This window comes from Macrotis lagotis, chromosome 6, assembly GCF_037893015.1.
Source record: "Macrotis lagotis isolate mMagLag1 chromosome 6, bilby.v1.9.chrom.fasta, whole genome shotgun sequence".
NCBI classification, from domain to species: Eukaryota; Metazoa; Chordata; class Mammalia; order Peramelemorphia; family Peramelidae; genus Macrotis; species Macrotis lagotis.
The window spans coordinates 128873399-128896034 of NC_133663.1; the positions used below are offsets into that span (position 1 = coordinate 128873399).

General features: G+C 33.9%; 1 long non-coding RNA gene across 2 annotated transcripts; it reads left to right on the forward strand.

Moving 5' to 3' along the window:
• The first annotated feature begins 4147 nt into the window (after window positions 1-4147).
• Window positions 4148-16133, forward strand: LOC141491825 (uncharacterized). Of its 2 annotated transcripts, XR_012469783.1 has the most exons (4): window positions 4148-4285; window positions 7955-8042; window positions 10834-10871; window positions 15863-16133. It is a non-coding gene; the product is annotated as an uncharacterized LOC141491825 (long non-coding RNA). The 2 variants fall into 2 exon arrangements; XR_012469784.1 differs by lacking the exon at window positions 10834-10871 and having other exon boundaries at window positions 15863-16126.
• The last annotated feature ends 6503 nt before the right edge of the window (window positions 16134-22636 follow it).

The window sequence follows — 22636 nt, forward strand, 5'->3', positions numbered from 1 at the left end:
TTGCTGTGGGAACAATGCTGGGGAAACTTTAAACACTGGAGAGATCCTTTGATAACCAATGAACTCTAGGTTTCATCTGGAACTGAATATAGTTCCAAAGTTGATGTAGAGATGTAATATAGTGAGACAATTCCCTTTCTCTTTATTTTCACCTTGACATTGCTGCAATGCTTGAGTCTTCCTCTGCACATGATTTTTGGATGAATCTATTCCTTGAAGAAAGTGAAATTGTCAGCTCAGACTTTAGAAGCAATGGCTACAACCAATTAAAAATTGAGATTTCAGGTCTTTCTAGCAATGACTAACAATAACAGATGGTCAGAAAACTAGTCAGTAAATGTGCTGTAACATATAATGTGATTGTAATCCTTTTTGAGTAATGAAATTAGTAAAGAGGTTAGGATGTGAATGGGAATATGAATAAATGAGTCAAATACGTAATGCCATTCTTAATATTTTCAACCCCATGATAAGATAAGATGGGACTAGGATGATTTCTAAGATATTAGAAGACTGAGTAGGCAGAAGACTCTTCAAAAGGAAATAAAATAGGGCTCAGATAAAAGCCTAGAGATACATTCTTGTATTCTAAATAGACATTGAACTGGCTTGAACAGGTTTGGAATACAATTTGATAGATTATACCCAAATTGCCCTTTGAGAAGCCATTCCATCTAGGCATCTGGGAGGCATATGGGCATTTTCTGCTAGAGCACCAGCTTTTCCTGTTATAATCCCACTGTGGAAATCTCCAACATAATTTCCTTTTAAAACTTAAGATATTTTGAACTGAATGGTAACTGCTCATGGTGGCAATGTAAGCCAGGTGTTTCCTCTGGAGAGAGAAAAAACCTCTATTAGGAAGATGAATATGATAGCAGTAATATGGGGTGTAAGATGTCTTCAAGGAAGACTAGTTCCTCTAGTATGAGGGTTGCTTTCAATCTTTGTTATCAATTTGAGCTATCTAACTCTTACCTGTGGCTCCAAGAAGCTGTAGCATGCACAGTAGTTACACCTCAGTAAACTGTTTCGACAGGTGGGCTAAACCAAGTTGAGGTTGACTGATGGGTCTCAGACTCATTGGTGAGTTGGGGGGGTATCTACCCAAAGCATGTGAAGTCTTCCCTTGGTAGAATGAGGGGAATAAGAACAGTTTGTTCCAACGGCCATGAAAGCAAATGAACCAGACACTGTGGAGTGCTCAGAGCTTGGTTAGACCTGGAAGATGCCAGGGTTATCCATTGTATCTCAAGGCTCTGTCTTGTCACTAGATTATGCTAACTATGGAATGGAGAGATAAATGACTTTGTGCAAGGCTGCCTTACTTAAATCCAATAAATTCATGAATAAAAGGACATCACCCATGTCACTTTGCCATTCTTATCTCAGTCCTGTGGCAACAGGCAAGTGACAAAACAGCAGATGTGGATGCACTAGGTGCTGCAGTCACAACTCTGCACTCAGGAAATTCAGGTAATACGGTTGTTTCCTCACTGGAAGAAGCGGTGGGATTCAGCAGCCCCCTGGCTGTTTGAGCAGTCATTTTAAGAATCATCTCCTGGTATGAGGAAGGAGCTTGCAAAGGTTCCTTGAAAATTTTCTCCTTACTCAAGTTCTGATTATTGCAGCAGGTAGGAATCCTACAATTGCAGTTGAAACACAAAAAAGTGCAAAAACTTCTTCAAAGATGATTCCACTTACATCAATACATGGAATGCGGGCATACTCATAGTCAAGACAAGTCTAATAGAACTGAAAGAAGAACAGCTCTTGTTGCAAGAGAACTCAGTAGGCATTACAACCAATAGCACCTGCAAATGAAACAAGGCTGGCAAATGAAGAAGGCCTTACTGAAATTGGATTGGGGTACATGTTTTTCTGGAGTGGTCACAGTGAAGGGGAGCTCTGTGAAATGGATTTGCAATCAAAATTAATCAAGTTAACAAGCCTATATGCCTACCAAAAGGAGTGAATAACAGGCTCAAGTCTAAGATTGTCACTTGTAGGGAAATAACACCATCATCAGTGCCTATATTCCCACCATGACAAATCTGAATAAGTCAAAGAAAAATTTTATGAAGACCTGGAGACTTTATCATCACTATATCAAAAGAGGACAAGCTTATAATTCTGGGTGACTTTAATGCTAGACATGGTAGGGAGTCTTTGGGAGAAATGGAGTTGGAAACAGCAGCAACAATGGTCACCTACTAGTGAAGACTTGGATATCTAACGACCACCTCATCATGAACACTGTCTTCCATTTACCCAAACACAATAAAACTTTCTGGATGCATCCTTGCAGCGAACATTGGCATCTAATAGACTATGTGATCATAAGGAGAGGAGAAAGATGATGTGAGAGTGACAAAGGTAATGTGTGGTGCAGAGTGCTGCATTGATCTTAGGCTTATCCTTTCCAAGTTAAATATTCATATTCAACTGAAGTGAGAATCCCAAGGCAAATGTATACTAAAAGAATTAAAGTCAAGAGATTCTCTGAGAGGGGAAAATATTTTGCTAAGTTTGAGGGAAAGTTGAGCCAACACACAATTGGCAACAATGCAATGGGTAGTTTTCAGAGATCTGGTGTACAGCACTGCATTTGCTCATCTGGGTCAGAACACTTGTAAACATCAAGATTGGTTTGATGAAAATGATGGGGAAATACAGAAGTTGTTAAATAGAAAACTCTACAGTTTTCCAGCAGGATAGTTCATCCATTTCTAAGAAGGCAGCATTTAATTCAATCAAAAACTAAAGTACAAGTGAAGTTTAGAAAGATGCAGGATTCTTGGTTTAGTAAGAAGGAAGATGAAATTCAGTTTTATGTGGTTAGCAACAATCCAAAATGTTTTCTGCTTTCTTGTATCAAAACACCTGGTACTGATTCTATTATTCCAGTAAGATTTATAAGGGATGGAGGGAGTGTCCATTTCTCATAGAAAAGCTGACTGAAAATATCCAGGTTATAAGGCCTGAGGAGATTATCCTCCAGGAGTTCAAAGGTGCCTCCCTTGCCAATCTTTATAAAGGTAAAGGGAATAGATTGTTCTGTGACAATCACAGGGGATGCTTCCCTCTTAGTAATTGCTGGGAAGATTCTTGCCAGAGTCTTCCTTAATGGACTGATCCTTCACCTGGAATATGGTCACTTATTCAGAAAGGATAGAGAGATAGTCAATGTGGTCTTTGCTACCTGTTTCTTAAGAACTTTGGACTTGATTGTGCAACATGGAAGACACTGGCACAAGACCATCCAGCATGGTGTGCTCTCATCAGAGAGGGTATTGCAGTCTCTGAATAAGGGATAATTGAAACCAATGAAAGGAAATATGAGATGTGCCAGTTTAGAGAATCTACCCAGATTGTTCACATGGACTATTTATGCTTGACCTGTGGTAGAGCACTTCAAGGTTAAATTGGTCTGATCCGCCAAAGTTGGATATTGTTTTGTTTTGGGGGTTTTTTGTTTGTTTTTTTAGAGTGAGAGAAAATTGTACATTTTATTCACAAATCTTGCAAGGTACACCTTGCAAGATACAGGCACCTCACCTGGCATGAGGCATGAATTGGTCTTGGGAAATCAGGTAATTTATAGTCTTCAGAAACTCTTTCCCCTCCCTCTTGGATTTTCCTAGGCTCTCAGAGTTTGAATTACAATCTAAGAGGTCCACCCATTCTTTAACATGCCCCTAATATGATCCTGCCCACATCATATGATGCATGATATGCTAATGAACCCCAATCATCACAGGGGGTGTGTGGGTTAATATTCAATTACCTAATTGCACAAACTTAGCTGCATTAGGTCAAGACCTCTAGGTCACTCTTGACTGGTTGAGAACCGGTTTGGGGTTTGCTATCCCTGGAATGGGATTAGGAAAACTCTCCCAGTCTTATGATTGGCTGGGCCCTTTGTAATGGATTCCCTAAGGGCTCCCCTACACATCCTGTGAAGACTCACACCCTACATTCCTCACAACTCCCCCCTTTTCTTTTTAATAACAACTTGGTCTTCACACTTCACCAATAGTGTCTTACTCAAATTAATTCACAATCCTCAGCCTTGATACAAAGTCAGACATTGTTACTTGGCTCTACCATAGTGATGTCATTTTTGGTCCTCTTCCCAATTGAAGGACAAGAACCAACACCAACTAATGTAGGATGGGAGGGAGTGAGATAGAGATTGGGGTAAAGTGATCAATTTGAGGAATGTATTACCCAAGGAAAGACAAAAAGATCTAGCTTGTTGGCAATGGGAGTAGAAAGAAAAGAGGTAAGGCAAAGGCTTGGTAACTGATTAAATATGGGAGATAAGTTTTAAAGCCTGAGTTTTCTGACTTCAAAACTAGATTGTACCCCCCCCACTATAACATGTAGTCTTTCTAACATATCTCTACTTCTCCTTTTGAAAATATTGAAGTTTCTTTTTGCCAAGTTTTATACTTACACTTTAAGCTCTGTGGCTCATTCCCAAGGGCAAGCATCACTTCGGGTAGAAATTCATTAAGGAATTCCATGAAGTAAGAGGACTTTGTTTTAATCATTAAGTCTTACATGAGCCAGATTCAACAGGAGCACAATTAGTCACTGGAAGAACCTGAAATTAGCTCTTTCTGGCCACAAGGGAGCCATTTCTTAAGACATTGCTTTAGTTGATTAAATATGGTAGCATCCTTATCACTTGGGAGTGTTCTATTTTCAGTAATCCCTACCAAATGTGTAAGAAGTAGCTTTTGTATTTTTTTAGAATGTTTCAAACAAAAGTTTTCTTTCATATGGGGGGGGTATGGTAGGCACTTTATGTGGAACAATGAACAAAAGGGGTGGGAAATTTGTTTGGGTGAAATGGTGCCATAGTTGAAGCATGCTTGGGTTTTCTAATTATAGAAATAAGTGTGAACAGAAATGGAGCTGTTAGCCACACATCTGCTGATTTTGTTGAGCATATAGAATTCCCCTATATATGTTATTCCCCTAGAATATAAGGGAGTTTATATATATATATATATATATATATATGTATAAAACATATATATGTATATATGAAAACTATATATGTTATACATACACACATACATATATTATTCCCCTAGAATAAGTTTTTTATATCCATTTTCCCGATGGCAGCACAATAAAGTAATAAGAATAATATATGTGTGCTTTGTGTATCTATCTATCTATCTATCTATCTATCTAATTCCATTATTCTTACTTAGAAAAAAAGGTCTAAATACACAAGAATCACAGATCACACTTATGAAATTAATAGTATAATCCATGCAGGAAGGGATGTTGCTAGTTCCTATATAAGAAAGGGTGATTCAAGCTCACTGTATGCTAGCTGTGTGCCTCACTTATGAAATAGGAGCATCTCTCCAATGATAACTAATGAATGTTCCAGATACTGACACACAGAGTGGATAGAGAAAAATCACATTTAGCTATTGGGAAATATCTCTAGGGGAAATTTTAAAACTGATGATTTCTAGGGAGGAACAAACATTGATAAAAGGATATGTAATTTGTTCATATCTAGGTAGCCAAACAGACCACAGGTAAAGAGAATACTTAATTATACCTTATTGATGTTCAATTTTGAAGTCCTTTAAACTATTAACAATACATTAGAGGATATATTGTATATATATATATATATATATATGTATTAGAGGATATCTTGTATTTATAATAGCAACTGCAATTAGACTACATATATATTTCTTCCTGGTCTGTACCTTAGAAAGCCAAGGGGTCTCCATATCCATAAGAATATGGGCAAAACTCAATTGAACAACCACTGCAAGGATCTACTGCAACTTAGAAAGAAGTGACCCATTCATATTTTGTAAAAGATGTTTAAAGCAATGCTTACAGTTTTTTTTCTCATTTAGGTAAAGAGGTTCCTTAAGGCAGCTAATGAAATGAAAGGGTAGCCAACCATTGACTGACTGAAAGATAAACCATTTTACTTACTACTGGTGATGAGATGAGATGAGAAAGAGAGACAAAAAAAAAAACAGAAATAGAGAGAGAGAGATAAAAAGAGAAGAAGACAGGGAGACAGAGACAGGAGACACACCCAGAGAGAGAGGGAGGGAGGGAGAGACAGAGACAGAGAGATGAAGATGGACAGAGGCAGACAGAGAGAGGGAGGGAGGGAGGAAGAGAGAGAGAGAGACAGAGAGAGACAGAATCAGAGACAGAGACAGGAGAAATATACAGAGACAGACAGATAAATTGAAAGAGAGAGACAAAGAGAGACAGAGAGAGAGACAGGAGACAAAGACAGACAGACAGAAGTCACACACACACAGAGACAGACAGATAAATTGAGAGAGACAGAGACAAAGACAGAAACAGTGAGAGTCCATGGTGAGGATCAGCAGATCAGCCTGGTTGAACAACCTGCCTAGCAGTGATGCTACACCCAGGAAAAACATTATGAGAGAACACCATGAAATGACAAACAACAGTCTCTATTGTGCTCTTGTCCATGTGTGTGATTCTCTACTAATGTACTATTTGTATGTCCTCTCTTCCTTCTGACTTTCGGTGTATTTAAGGGCAAGAATGTACCCTAGGCTTATGGAGATGTTTTCATTCCTGCTGTTCTTACTATATCTTTTCACTAAATGTGTCTGCCTCAAAACTTATGAACTTATATAACCTGATTAGAATAAAGGTAAGTATTATCAGGGGACTCAGGAGTATGGACCCAGAGAAAATCTTGAACCTGTGGGAGTCATCCCCCAGAGGATCCAATCTAAGAATATAAATGGGAAAAGGGAAAGTCTAAGGGCAATAGAACATTTACATTTGCAATTTCTGCTTTCCTTTCTACTACTCATGTTGTGACTATATGAAGTTGCTGAGTTGGGCATTTACACAGGGGGGGAAGCTATCTTAAAAGTCAAATGAATATTTTTCTAAGTAGACACATCTCTACACTGAAAATAGGTGACTCGGTGCTCTGGTCCCCTGTGCTCTGACATCAGTAAACTATTCAGGACTACATAGAAACCAATGCTTGGAGGGGTTTGAAAGCACAACTAAATCTCATTCTTCTCTCCATTATGACCACATTGGGTTTCTCTCCAGAGCAACTTCACTGGTATATTCAGTCATTATGTTCAATCAGTCCCCCTAGGAGCACATGAAAAAAATTAGTTCAAGGATAATTCTTATGTACCTGTGAATCAGTACCAAGAGTCAGACAGTCAATGACTTTAGGGAAAGAAAAAAATATTAGAATATGTTTTGTTCTTTTTTGGAATAGGTTTGTGATTTCTTTAATATTGCAAACTCCCTATCAATGTAGATCTGTACTTTTCTGCAACTTAATTTTGGAGAGTTGTTATGGGGATACTTAGAAGTTAGACTTGGTCTTGGCCAGGTTATATGGTCATTCATTATATGTCAGAGAGATAACTTCAAGCAAGCCTGTCCTGATTCTAAGACATACCCTCTGTCTCCTGTGCCAAATTGTTTCTCTGTGGTCTAAATATGACTGATTCCTCTAGCCTATTTGAAAAACCAAATAGTATAATCAGAGATTCCAGTGAGATTGAATGAAATTGTATAGATGTCCTCATCAACACTGGATTGATGATGCTATTACTTTTTTAAAGTTATCTGTGAGGACAGTTTATATTCTGAGTTATAGAAGAAATGTCACAGAAAAGTCTTCCTCCATTTCATTGGTCCACATAATTCAGAATGAACTTTTTGGGGGACCTCAAGCGACAGATGATCAAGACTTAAATTACTTTCTTTTAGCTGGGTTGAAATAGTTACTGCTCTCATATTATCTGCTTTTCTCTGACCCTTTAACTCAAGAGTGAGAGAAATGGAAGAAGGTATAGCTTGAGAGTGAAGATAATATCAAGCACCTCCTTACTATATATTAATATATTTCCTCCTGATGCTCCTACCTCTACTTCAGGATCAGAAGAGGATTCAAGAATATCAAACAAGATTAGGGAACTTCAAAAGCAGAGACAACCCACCTCAGAGAAGGAAAATATCTTCAGGTAATCTCATTTTTTTCACTTCTCTTGATGATGAAAATCAATCACCAGTCTTTATTCTCTGCTTTTGAGAATCTTATCTTCATTGTTACAGTACTACTGGGAAAGCTGTTTTCTTTGGTATATGTCTTTAGTCATCTCCCCTGAGAAGAAATGTGCTTCTTCCAGCATCTGCCAATGCTCATAATGAAGATGGAAAGTGTTTTCATTTGATCTTTAAGTTGTGCTTTAGTTCTAACTGTCAGGTGGTGCATTATGACTTATTGCTGAATTTGGTGGGTTAACTAGGCAATCCCAGAAGTACAGAATCTGGGCTTTCTTTTTATTCTTACTAATGCTCAGTCATGTCAAGATATATACATTTAGATTTCTGTTGTTTTAGAGAAATTTATCATTCTTGTAGACTTCATGAAAGATTCTTAACCACATTTTTATCCCTGCACAAACCAAATTGTACTGCCAAACAAAAGATGACATTTTGTGACTGGATGTAAGTTGAATATTTTTTTAATTGGAAATAATTCCTTTTATCAAACTATTGCCACAGTGCTTTAAGAACTCACTTTACAGGTGAGTGTAAACTCCTGACACATATTGAATTTGTGACCTTGGGCAAAACGCGTAATCTTTCAGTGCCTCCTCAGCATTCAAGGACTACAAATTGAATAACCATTTCCAAACTGGGGATTTCTTTACATCTATTAAATCTTAGGTTTGGACACTGATTCCACAACACTCAAAAAAAGAGAATATATGTATAAACATATGTTGTAGTCAATTTTCTGAAGAGGTAGTATGGTATATTGCATAATGTTTTGGATTTGGAATAAGGAAGGCTTAGATTCATATCCTGCTTTAGATTCCTATTAGATATGTGAACCTGGGCTTCATTTTTTTTTTTATTTGGGAAATTATGTGAAATCATTGACCTTTAAGACTCCTTCTACCTCTAAATCTATGAACTTATGATTCTATACTAAGTCATATACATGTTACCTGAAGTCCCACACTGGGACTTCTCTAAACGGACAAAATAAGATCTTTCATATCAATTATTTTACATTTGTCAAATATTTTTGAGTACTTACCATCCTGAGAATGACAGCTATCTGTCAGAGTCACATAGGCCCAAAAGATGTAGAATGTTCATTTAGACACCTTGCTTTAAATTCACATTGAACTTGAATTGTGTCTATAAAGGAATACTAGCCATTTTTAATGATTGACCTCAAAGATTCATACAACTTCTGTCAATTTCTCCTCTGGCATGGGTCAGGAAGATTTGATTTTATTACTGACTCTGCTGCTAACTTTATAGCCTTGACCAAGTCACTTATCCTGCCATAAAACTCAGTTTTCATCTGTGTAAAATAAAGAGAAAGGATGAGTTATCTTTATTAGATGTCTTCCAGCTCTTACATTTGTGATTTTAAGTCAAATTTAGCCTACAACTTATTCTGCCCAAAGTTATTAGATTTTGTTCCCAACTTTCTGAAGATACTAACTAGTTCAGAAAATTATGGTGTTTTTTCCCTTGATGTTTTTAGTAGAATAAGAGCAACCTTTTTTTTGAAAAGTCTCTATTCACAAGAAATCCTCCCACAATTTTGATAATCCTTAAATGGTTCATGGTCTATATCCTTTCATTGTTTTTAATGGAATAAAGAATGGAAGGTGCTGAAATGTTTGATACTGTCTATTAATAATTTTTAAATGATCCAAGGTGCAGTCAGATAACTTAATCATAGGGCAAAAATGGATTGAAAAGTAAACTGGCAGTTATTGTGCATCTAAAGCTCCTGATGAAAGATAAATATACATATTCATTTCATTCAAAATTGAACTTTCAGTTGATTGGTGAAATTAGACAATTTTAAAGACGTTTTCATTTTCATTTGTAACATTTGTTGTGAAACTCTCAGAGCATCTTAAAGCCATTAGCCCTATTCTTTTTTTTAACTTTGCAAGTCATGCATTTTTCAGTAGCATTGCAGATATATTAGATATTCTGCCTTTGGTTGTTCACAGTATATAAAAAAAAATCCATCAATTTCATTGAATTGTCTCAACCAAATGGAGAGGTCTGAATGCATTAAAATAAAAATAAAAAAAACCCAGAACAAAACAATCCTTATGCTGAAGATTCAGCTTTTAAATGAATGTATCCTGGCTTCTTTTCCTAAACTAAATAAATCTGGACCTAGAAACTATGAGATCATCCCAGCTTTCACACCTATTGTCTTATTAACTATTCATTAGATCAGTTTTACAAATGTGTATTTGCATAATAGATGCTAATGATTTGGAGGAAGTTCTTAAGGTCTAACAGGTCAGTGATCCATGTTTTGTAAGTTCCTTAAAATGTATATTTGCATAATTTGCTTTACAAAAATCTTATAAATACATATTTACAGGATTGATTATGGTCTTATATTTCTTAGTAAGTCTTCCTCCTCCATCTTGTAGTAAAGGAAAAAAAAACGAAGTGATAGGAACTCTTTTCTGGGAATTGGGAGACTATTCTGGCTCCTCTTATTAGCTAAATGACTGTGGCTTAAATAATATCACCTCTCTGAACCTCAGTTTCCACATCTACAAGGTAATGGATATTGGACTAGATGAACTTCCAGGCTTAATCTTTTAGCTCTAAGTATCTATAGTTTAATAACCTTGAAAATCTTTTAATGCAGGGAAATCTCAGTTAAGCAGAACCCAAATCCTGGGAGGTATGCAAATATCCAAAATCTTACTAGCCTACCCTTTTTTTCTTTTTTTATATATCTTCTGGATTTAGTTTTGTGAGACGCAGAAAAGGCAAACAAACAGATTGAGGTAAGAGATTTATTTAACAGAACGGTTTCTAAGGTATGCCTGAGGGTCAGGTTTCTCCTATATTACAGAGATCAGACAAGGCTGATAAAATAGAGAATAGTACCAATAATACAAGACAAGGAATAATAGAAGAAATGACCAATAATTCATGGGAGATTATATATCAGAGAACAGAGAGCCAGCAATAAAGCTCAGAGCCTCAGATGTCTATAAATGAACGCGTAAAATATGAGCAATAAACAGTGAACTAGAGTTTCTAATGCACAGAGACCAATTTAACTGATGAGTTATAGGAGCACTGTTTCAAGAAGGTATATTCATGTGAGTATAAAGGAATATGAGGGGACATGTAAGACTTGAGGTCCAAAGAGAGGTTAGGGCTGTATAAATAGATGAGGATCACAAGCATAGAAACAGTAATTGAATCCATGAGAAGTGATGAGATTACCATATGAAATCACATAGAAAGAGAAAATAAGAGGTAATTGAACTGAGACTTGGGGCGAACAATCATTGTAAGGAGTTGCAACCTAGATGAAAATCAAGCAAACAGGACCAAAAAGGAGTGTGTGGTCAAACAGGAGGAGAGCAAGGTGAGAGAGTCACATGGAAAACTAGGGTGGAAATAGTATTTAGGAGAAAGAATGATAAACTGTATCAGAGAATGCAGAAAGGACCTCAATCAAGGAGGATTAAGAACTCATTAATTTGGCAATTTCTTATTGGTAACTTTGGAGAGAGCAGTTTCAGTTGAAGATAAAGTTGGAAATCCTAGAGCCAGAAGGAAGAAATATGTCATAGAATGTTGTATGATGACCAGCCATTATGTAGTTGGTAATAGAAATGATATTGTTTTAGAGGTTTTCAAAGACCACATGAATAGAAAGAGAAATGAGATGAAGAGTCTGGAAAACAAAACATAAACCTAATACAAAAGAACAATATAATGAAAAGCATCTTCAACTTAATGAACATTCTTTCTGTCAATAGTCAAGTCAAATCAACAAATATTTTTAATTGAACTACTATTGTACTTGTGCTAAGCATTAGAGATGCAACTAAAGGTGAAAAAGAGTTCTTGCTCTTCAGCAGTTTATGATCTAATGGGAAGACTGCATAATTATTATTTATAAACAAGATATATGCAGGATAATTTGGGATCATCTTAGAGCAGAGATACTTTAAAGGGGATCAGAAAAAAAAAAACTGGAACCTAAAGGAAACCAGGGAAGTCAGGAGATAGTGATGAGAAAGAAGAGAATTCCTGGGATGGGGGAAGCTAGTGAAAATACAAATATGAAGTCAGGAGTTGAAGAGGGAAAAAAATGGTGAACCAGGCACTGAATCTGTTGGGGAAGAGAATGAGTTGGAAATCTATAGATTAAAAAAACATATCTGTCTATAGAAAGATCTACACAAAACAGATTGGGTGTTTAAGTGAACATCTTTGCCAATATTTGTTTTTCTTTTCTTTCTCATCTTATTACTATCACTAGTATTTTTGATTTATGACAAATAATTATGGGAGGAGGGCAATCTTGCTCTTCTCTTTTATTTTGGATATTTTTGGAGAAAACATTGCAAAATTTCATTGTAAAATGATAGTTTTCTTTTAGAAGTATATTTTTAATCACATTTGAATGTATCCATACTTTTTCTGGGTTTTAATCATAAATGAATGTAATTTTTATCAAAGGCAATAGCCTTTTTGTGAAATCTGTGAAATTTGATGAATTGCTGTATTTAACTATACCATCAGGTTTGCCTTTTTAAAAAATGAGTATTATGTTGTTGTCCTCATTTGAAATATTCTTGCTTATGATATAAATAAAATTTGGTCATACTGAATAATATTTGGATATATTACTAGAGATTTGGGGCTGAAATTACATTTATAATTTTAGGGACAATGTTTAGTTACATTGGTTCATAGTTTATCTACTTAACTAGTTCTTGGTTTAGGTATATCAGGGGAAATGGTGGAGCCAAGATGGCAGAATGAGAAAGCACTTGATTGAAATGCTCCAAAATTCCCCTCAAAACCACCTTAAAATAATGCCTCAAATCAAATTCAGGAGTGATAGAGTTGACAGAGTCAACAAAAGATCCAACTGAGACATTCTTCCAGTCCAAGATAAGGTAAGAACTCAGAAAGAGGAATCTGTAAATGAGGGTAGAAGTTGACTTAGAGACCACATGGATAAAACACCAGTGGTGGGACTAGGAGAAGGGCCAGAAACAGAAGCAGCTTCAGGAATTATTAAACCAGAGATGGGAAGGAGTCCTGGTAATAGGTACCCCTATGCTAGTATGGGAAGTAGGACCAGATGGTATCTGGTAAATTTATTGCTAATACCCTCTTCCGGGTCATAGTTTAAGGACAGAGAGGAGCACTTTCAGTCAAGAGGGAGAGAAATCCTAAGGGGCAGTATCATTTCTGGTCCCAAGGGATCAGAGACTCTGGGGAACAGTATAGTTTTTTAAAAATCCTAATAAAGAAGAAGTCCTTGAAGAAAAAATATCTATTGAAATTTCAAGGGCTAAGGGGCCCTATTTGGATAAATACAGATCAAAAGATCAGTGAGCATAATATTTCGCAGATTACAGTGAAAAAAACCCTCTAGATGCTCAAAAGAAGACAATGAACTCAAAACAACTATCATCAAAACCTCAAAGAAAAATAGCAAGTAGATAGAAGTTTAATAAGAATTCCTAGAAAAGTTAAAATAATTTTCATGGCAAAGATAATAATTGCTCTTTAAGCATTTCTTAGAATTTACTTGCAAATATGTCTGTCTATAGTGATATTCTTCTTTTTTGGATAAATTCAATTTTAGATTATTCAATATCATTTTTCTTGTTGTTTTACAGTGCCTTGTACAAGGTAGATATTTACCAATGTATTATTGTGCCCATTTTTCTGAAAAAAAAAAGTACTTCAGAGTTGTTTTGATTTTTATTTCTATTATTAGTGATTTTAATGCTTTTTCTTATGGTTGTTAATAAATTTCAATTCTTTTGAGAATTCATTGTTCACATCCTTTGACTACTTAGAGGAATGGTTTTTGGTCTTAGAAATGTATCAGTTCATCAAGTCAACACATATTTTTAAACCCTTAAGGACAGTGCTAAGCACTGGGAATACCAAAAAAGGTAGATAGTTTCTGAACCGAATGAGTTTTCAATATAATATGGGGAGATACAATTAAAGGGTCATCATTGAGTGGAGACTGTAGAAGCTGAGTTAAAAATCATTTGTGTTACATCATTTTATCTTCAATTTCAAATCAAAGAGGTCTAGCCATATAAAATGATATAAAAAACCCCACCTAATCAGTATTCAACTACTCCAACAACTATTGCTTCTGCCACTACTAAAAATAATGACAGTAAGTAGCATTTATTTAGCACTTTAAAGCTGGAAAAGGGATTCACATGTCATCTCATTTAATATAGTCACATGGTTCATTTCATCCTCTTTTCTGAGTCTTATTCTTCTGCCTTGGGCTGAGTTGGAAGGGTCAAGTAATTATTCTCTACTATTTCCTTATTCAGAAGGTAATGAGGTGTCAATAGATAATAATAATATTGCCAAGTAGTCAAGGCACAAGGAATTAAGTATAAATTAAATAATTTTCCCCCCTTAAACAACTTTACATCTTAACTTAATTCTGGATTTCTTTTGTATTGTCTTTTCCCATCCTCCTCTCTCTTTCAGTGCTTCAAGTCATGTAGTCTCACTTGTCTGTTGTTCTGTTGCATATGATAAAATTCTTTGTTATTGATAAATTGAAATATTTTATATTTTTGTAAGTAATCATCCATTTCTTTTGAATTCTTGATTTGACTAGCATATAATTGAGCTTAAAATTTTTGGTGATGATTTTTATTTCTTTTTTTGTTGTGACTTCTCATTATTTATTTTTATTTTGGCCTCTTGGTTTTCCTTTATTTCTTTAAACATTTGTCATTTTATTTATAATTTATAACATTTATAATTTAGTTTTTATTTATAATTTCTTTACTACTCTAATATTTTCCCATTTTACCAACGTCTCTGATGATCTTCAATATTCTTCATGTTTTTTTTGTTTTGTTAATTGGTTGATTTTCAAGCTTTTAAGAATTGAGACCTTGAAGTTAGTCTTCTTGCTATTTTGTAAACTGTTTTCAGAGATATATTTTCCTCTGAGATTTGCTTTAGCTTCAAACCAAATTTTTGTATGTCATCTCATTGTCATCATTCTCTTTTACATAGTTGTTCATTTTTTCTGTGTTCATATTTTCATTCATTCATTTATCTATCAATAAGCATTTATTATCAACAAGCATTTATTAACTACCTACTTTTTTTTAGCAGTCACTAAGCTAGGTCTTGGAGATACAAATAGAAAAATGAATTGACTTGGTGTTATATTTTAAGAAAGAATGGCCATATTTAGTCTACATTTATACTTGTGTCTCTGATTTGTGTTCTCTATAATAATTAATTTGTATTATTTTATATTTTGAAAGGATGTACTTTATATTCATGTTTTTTAAATATTCATAATTTCTCAAGGACAGCTAGGTGGTGCTGTGGATAATGTACTGGAGCTCAAGTCAATCAGATTCATCTTTCTAAATTAAAATCTGGCCTTGCATACTGTCTGACCCCAGGCAAATTTATTTAACCCTGTTTACTTCCAGTCTTCATCTGTAAAATGAGCCGGAAAAAAGAAATGGCAAACCATTTCAGTATCTTTGCCAAGAAAACCCCAAATTGGATCGTGAACAGTCAAACAAGACTGAAACAACTGAACAATAAACAACAAAAGTAGAAAAAGTAATGGAATACGAATCAACAACCCACTTTCTAATTGAATGACTTTCCATTATCTATTGGACCAGTCTGGAGTAACAGGAAATTCAGATTGACAAGGTATTGAATTAATCAGGAAGATGTCTTTGTCAGGAAGCTCTAATAGAAAAGTCTGTCTCTACTCCTGCAGGGTCCCTTCTAATCTCTGGAGACTGAGAAGAGAGAACATTTGGAGTTTCAAGTTCTTATGGGACCTTTAAAATAAAGTGAGAACAGGCTGCTGCATTTGTGTAAGCTTGTGAAACTGTACATTCCAGGAAAGTGGACTGCTTCTGTGAGATTGGTTCAAACATCTTCTAATAAGATCAAAGTCATGGATCTTATTCCTTTGTGGACCTGTTTGTTTTATTCAGCTCCACAGTGATAGTATGAACATTCCTAACTTTATACCAGTTAATTTATAAATGAATGGACTTGAATCAACAGGGTGATAGTTGTGTGTGTGTGTGTGTGTATGTGTTGCCTACCATGAGTTTCGGGATAATGTTGGGGAGCTAACATTAAGAAAAAAGAGTCACTAGAGCATAAGAAATTATTTGTTTTAAGATTGGTTGGGAAATACGATGTTCTGATTAACGTAATGTTTTGGCTAATTGAAATTTGCAGCATGTTGACTCACCAGTATTTAATGGATTATAATATAATTCAGTACTGATGACTTATATTCATATAATTAATTTAAAATTTATATAGATTTTTTTTCAAATGACTCTGCTAGGGTGGTGATTCAAGTGTTATCTTGAAGAAATGCAATGTGGAAGAATAGGTAGAGAGTAGGCTTTTCTTAGCTTTGGGATTATCTGGGTTCATGATTAGCTGAGTCCTACCTCTGATTTGTGTAATTGTATTAGTGATATTTGCCACACCTTGCTATTTTCTAGACTATCTTTTGAAGAACAATTCATCAAGATATGCAGAGAGATTTTCCTCTCCTACATCAACAAAATCATAGGTCCAACCCCTGCCTCTTGCCAAAAATGTTTAAATAAATGAATGAATAAAGAAAGCAATTAACTGAGACAAGCAATAAGAGTGGATAGATGTGTAGATTTTCTGACCAGTATCAATCTTCTCAGTCTAGGGTTAAAGTTCAATATGATTAGAACTAGAGTAAACATAATTTGATCTTTTGTGATCAAAAATTAATTTAGGTTCTTGGGGTCTTTTAGGTCATTATTATATAACTGGGTCAGTTAAGAGAATTCTTGTTGACAGAAAGTGAAACAAAGGATAAACAAACTTTTATTAAGAAAAAAAAATCCCATTCTTATACACCTCATTATCAGTGGGGCTTATGGGAAAATGGTTTTTCCTAGCTGGAAGGAGGAACTGAATGATCATGTGAGATGGAAACTTCTTGAGTTGAGGAAAGCCTAGGAATATTGCTCTTCATGGAGAGGAAAGGGACACAAGATGGATGTGTACCCGTAGTGAAACAAATTACTAGTTATTCCCTCTCTCTTCTCTTTCTCTTGATTTACTCACTATTTCCTGATCAATTGTCTTGCTACCTTTGAAAATTTTTTGCTTCATTTAAACTTATGTATTTGCTGTTTGTACTTTCAAAAGTTGTGATTTGATTTCCTGATGGATATATATATATATATAAGTATTATATATATATATATATATATATATATATATTTCATTCTGAGAGAATGTTTGACATGAAGAAATGAACTATGAAAGGGAGAGGAGGTCAAAAGAGCACCTGAAACCACTTGGTTTAACCATAAACCCGTATTAAGCTTCTTTGATGACTGCAACAAAGAGAGGCTTTACTACCAACCTTTAAAATAAAGCTTTCCAAACTCTGGGGTGGATTGGAAAATAATTAACAATATAAATAAAAAATAATATAACATATTATTAATGCTAATTTGTGTTTTTCTAAGTCAGTATATTGTTTGCAGGGATCTATTTCTGTTTGAATTTGACATCACTTATTTGGGAGAAGAGTTCTAACTCCACTTCTAATGTTTATTAATGATGATCTTAGGTAAGTCACTTAATCTCTGTGAGTCTCAGTTTCCTCATCCATAAATGAGAGAGTTGGACTAAATGATTTCTGAGGTCTCATTCATGTTCTACATCCCCAATCTTGTGATCCCCCTGAACAATTAATTATACCAAATAGTAGTCTTTCTTTTTTAATGGAGAGATAGCTAGCAAATATTTGAGAAAAAATCTACCAGAGCTTTGAACTGTAGTTCAAAGACAAAAGAGAGTTTATGTGTTGAAAATACAGAATCATAAAGTGAAAAGACTCAAATGAAAAAAGAATATGATACATAATGTTTATCAATGCAATTAAGAAGAAATTTTGTTGATGTATTTGAAAGCATACTGTGGTTGAATGGTATGATTGTTTTAACCATAGATTGCATAAAACCTAATAAGCAGTAACAATAAATTCTCTTGTATATGAAGAATATATTAATGAGAAGCGAATTATCCAGTGGAAATTAGATGTTTTTAATTTAATAAATAAAAAGAAAATTTTCAAGAATCTGAGGCATCAAAATCACTATAGGTTTTTTAAAAATGCCTAAACATAAAAAAGCTTCATTTCACAAGAGAAATGTTGGTTCCACCTTTACTCAATGTTATGTCAAAGAATTTTGAATGGATTTATTTGCATATAGTATGATAGAATGGTGATTTATCCATATAGCCCAAAATCTGTTTCTTTGAATTCTAATACAATTAACGTTGTGCATTTGATAATATAGCTATGACACGCTGCAATGTTATGGAAATTTTGTTACTTTGCAAATTTTTGATGTGGGAAAATTTCAGTATAATTAACAGAATTTATAACAACAATTATATTTGGGAGAAGCATCTAGGACTTTGCAAAGATGGATCAGGGCTAACCAGAGGTCAACTAGTTTAAAATATGGAGTCTTTTACAAAATAGATTAATTACTTGTTTCACAATCATTTATTTACTCAGGAGTAATAAGTTATATACAATAGTTCAAATTATAAACATTCTATTTTTAAAATTTATAAATATTAAAAGAAAAGTTCCTGTAAAATTTATTGTAGTGATACTAATTATAGCATCTTATTTGTATGAAATGGGGATTTCTTCTGTAGTTGTTATAAAGACAAAATACTGATCTTAAATAGGGGTTGAAAACGAATTGTGAATAGCAATATATAGTCAGTGCCACCATGTTGAGGGGAAACTTGGCCAAAAAACAAGTTCACTCATCATATTAATAATATTATTATAATCATTATTTTACAAGATCAAAATATAAAAATTATAAAACATTTTAATCAATAAATATATATGGTTGTCTTGTTAAATTTAATAATTCTTATTGCAAAATAATAAATTCTTAATTTTATTTTAATAAAATATAAGCTGAGAAAATTTTTTGCATAAATCATTTTATAAAAAGTGGGAAAATCAATTTTTAAGGCCTATTTTTTCATAAGATTTGGAAGACACTGGCTTACAATATTACATAATAATGTGGTTTAAAATAACAGTGATCCTTGAAACTCCCTAATTTTAAAGGACAATTATATCCTGTTGGTTTTTCATTAGCTTAGCTTAATGGTATCCTTGGCCCAAGTTACCAACTCATTAGTTTCTATTAATTAGAATTCCAGGGAATTTAGTTGAAATGCCATAGCCTTAATTATATTAATGAATGTAATTGATTGAGTATTTAAACATTTGATACTGTAAACAATATAACTATGTGATGAATGCAACCTGTATGTAGGAATGTTGATTTCTTATTCCTAAAATATACAAAATTCATTCAATTTTTGAATCCTCAAAATAAATGCATATTGGGGCTTGATCATTTTTTATTATAACTTAGAACTATTTTGTCTCATTACTTTTAACTATCTGAAGGGCTTAAGTAAGATTCATTTTCTTATTGATAGAAAAATAAGTGAATGTTTTAAGGAAATGTACTTTTTAGGTTATATTAAGAATGAGATAATATTTTGTGAGCTTTGGAAATTAAATATGCATTGGATTGAATTATTCTGATTTTGAGGGGATAGAAACTATTCTATTTATTTGTTAATATTTCTTTTGGTATGATTAATATAGATCTATGTGTAACAAAATTACACATGTAGAGCCTATGTTGAATTGCTTTCTGTCAGGGGGAGGGGGAAAGGGGAAGGGAAGGGAGGGAGAAAAATGTAAAACTTGAAACCTTGCCAAAAAATTATTTGGTGAAGACTACTTTTGCATGCTGTTGGAAAAACAAAAAAATAAAAACATTTAAAAAAGAAAAAAAAGAAAAACATTTCTTTTGTTAGTTGCTTGGCAGGGGAGGTGCAGTTGTATATTTCCTTGAGTAGATTAAGTTCACCAGTACTCACTAAAGGAGTACTACATACTTTCTATGTTATTTGAGAAACTTTTTGATTGTCTTGGAATTGGAATAATGTACCAATGAGCTCATTCCATAGAATTGAAGTTCTCATTGAGTATGTTCTGCTGGGAAGTCTTTGTTCTTCTTGGAAGGCATGAGGGAATGGATTCATTGGTACTTTTCAGGAGTAATAGGATAGATTCATTTGACTTCCACATTACTTCTATGCCATGTTACTTTGCAGTAATAATAATACAAATATGCTATGAGGGTTCGAGAAAAGAAAACTGAATTCAGATTAAAATGACTTGGGTCTAAATCATTACTTTGCAAATTATTACAAATTACTGGCAATTCAATTAAATTCTCTGAACTGTGTGTTTTTCATCTATAGGATGAATAGGGGTTGGACTATCACTTCTGGGGTGCATTCTATTTTCAAATCTATGAAATAATATTTTGAATATTTTATCAGCAATGGCAATTCAGGTTAAAGATTAAGCATGAATGAAAGATTATATTATATTATCATATTATATTTATTAAGTTATTAGGTCCAAGGATAATATATAGAGATCATTTAATTCAGTCCTCTTTATTTTAAAGGGGAAGAATCTGAGGCCTGCGATGTTTAAATGACTTGTCCAGGGTCATATAGTGACAGAAATGAGACTTGAACCCAGGTTTTCAAGTTTCAATGCAGCACTCTTTCAACCTTGTTACCCCCCCCCAATATTTTTGGCTACTGAGATGTAGTAGTTTTTCTATTGTTGGATGCATTAAAGATAAAATTTTATTCAGTTGTAGAGAAAAGGGTAATAGAATGCATTTTCTGATTATTAAATAAAGCTTTGTTTTATTGGGTTACTGGCCTTGGTCAAGGTCATATTATAGATCGAACAGTCTTTTATCAAATGTGCTTCATCAGCAAACATTAAAAATTTTTTTTTCCTACTGGCTTAATAATCAAAATATTTTTGTAAATATTTTCTCTGAGGTTGAATTTTCTCCTAGTAGTAACCAGTACAAAGGTTTAAAATGTTTTGAAAATATTTTGTTATTTTTATTGGTCAAAATAAAGCACTTACTGTGGTTGTGATGCAATTGGAGGAAAACTCTATTGCTTATCTGATTAGAAAGTATTTTATTATACTAAGTCATAGTTAAAAGAATTAGGATTGAAAACAATGTCAGTAGATTATAGCTTGACTGGTAGTTGAGATTTCCCTGAAAGAGTTTGAGGGGGTTAAAAATATCTTTCTCCTTGTTTGTGCTGTGTCAAGAAAAAGACAATCTGGGGAGACATGTGATAAGAAAGATTACAATGCAGTTCCTTTAAGTACAGGGACTGGGTTTTGTTTTGTTTTTTTTTCCTTTCTTTCTTTGAATTCCCAGCACCAAGTACAGGGTAGGTCAGACTGTTCTCTCATACTGGAACCAGGGCTTAAGCTCAAGAGGGGTTTCACTTAATCTGTATATTTTGCCAATCTAATGATCTTTAATGATCATTTAATATGATCCAGGTTTTTCTCAGGCAATGTGTACTGCATGTCTATTTTTCAGCTTTGTTTGATATACCTGTCTAGATGCCACTTCCCATTCCAATAATTTTTAAGATGTTTGTCTTTCTCAAGATGCCATTTCCCACTTCCTCTTTTTTCCTCTGGCAGGTTTTCATCCTTTTCTATAAGATTTATCTGAATTCTAGTGATGAAATTCATTACAAGTATGTACATATAGTCAAAATTTTAAAAAATTTTGGAGATCTTTTTTTCTTCTGGTTATAAGCTTGTGCATATATATACATATTTACATGTGAAATTATATAAAATATTTTCAAATTAGTTACTTGTTATTAAAAACATTGAATAACAGAAAAAATGAAAGTGAAAAATAGTTTGCTTCAGTCCATATTCAATCAATATTAGTTCATTCTCTAGAGATGGATAATGTGCTTCATCATTAGTCCTTTGGGATTGTTGGGTCTTATATTACTGAGAATAGCTAAGTCAGTCACAGTTTCTCATTGTATACTATTGCTGTGAGTGTGTAAAATGTTTAGTTAATGTAAGTCTTTTCTGTTTTTTCTGAAATCATCCTGTTTATTATAGCACAATAATATTCTGTCACAATCATATTCCCCAGCTTGTTTAATCATTCCCCAATTGATGGGCATCCCTTTGATTTCTTATTCTTAGCTACCATAAAAATAATTGATTTAAATATTTTTGTACAAATAGATCATTTTTCCTTTTGGGGGAATATCTTTGGTATATAGACCTAGCAGTGGTATTGCTGCATCCAAGGATCTGCCCAGTATCACAGTCCTTTGGGCATAATTTGGAGATATTTCCTGACCAAAGCAACAAAGCCGGCTTATTATGACATTCATGATAAATGTCTTGAAGCTGATATTGTTTTCATGATTAAAAGTTTTTATCATTGTATACATGGTCATAAATGGAAAAGGAAAAAATGAAGACATGAAGACATCAAGACATGGAGAAATAGGCAGGACTTGACACATCGGAATGTGATATTTTTCTATT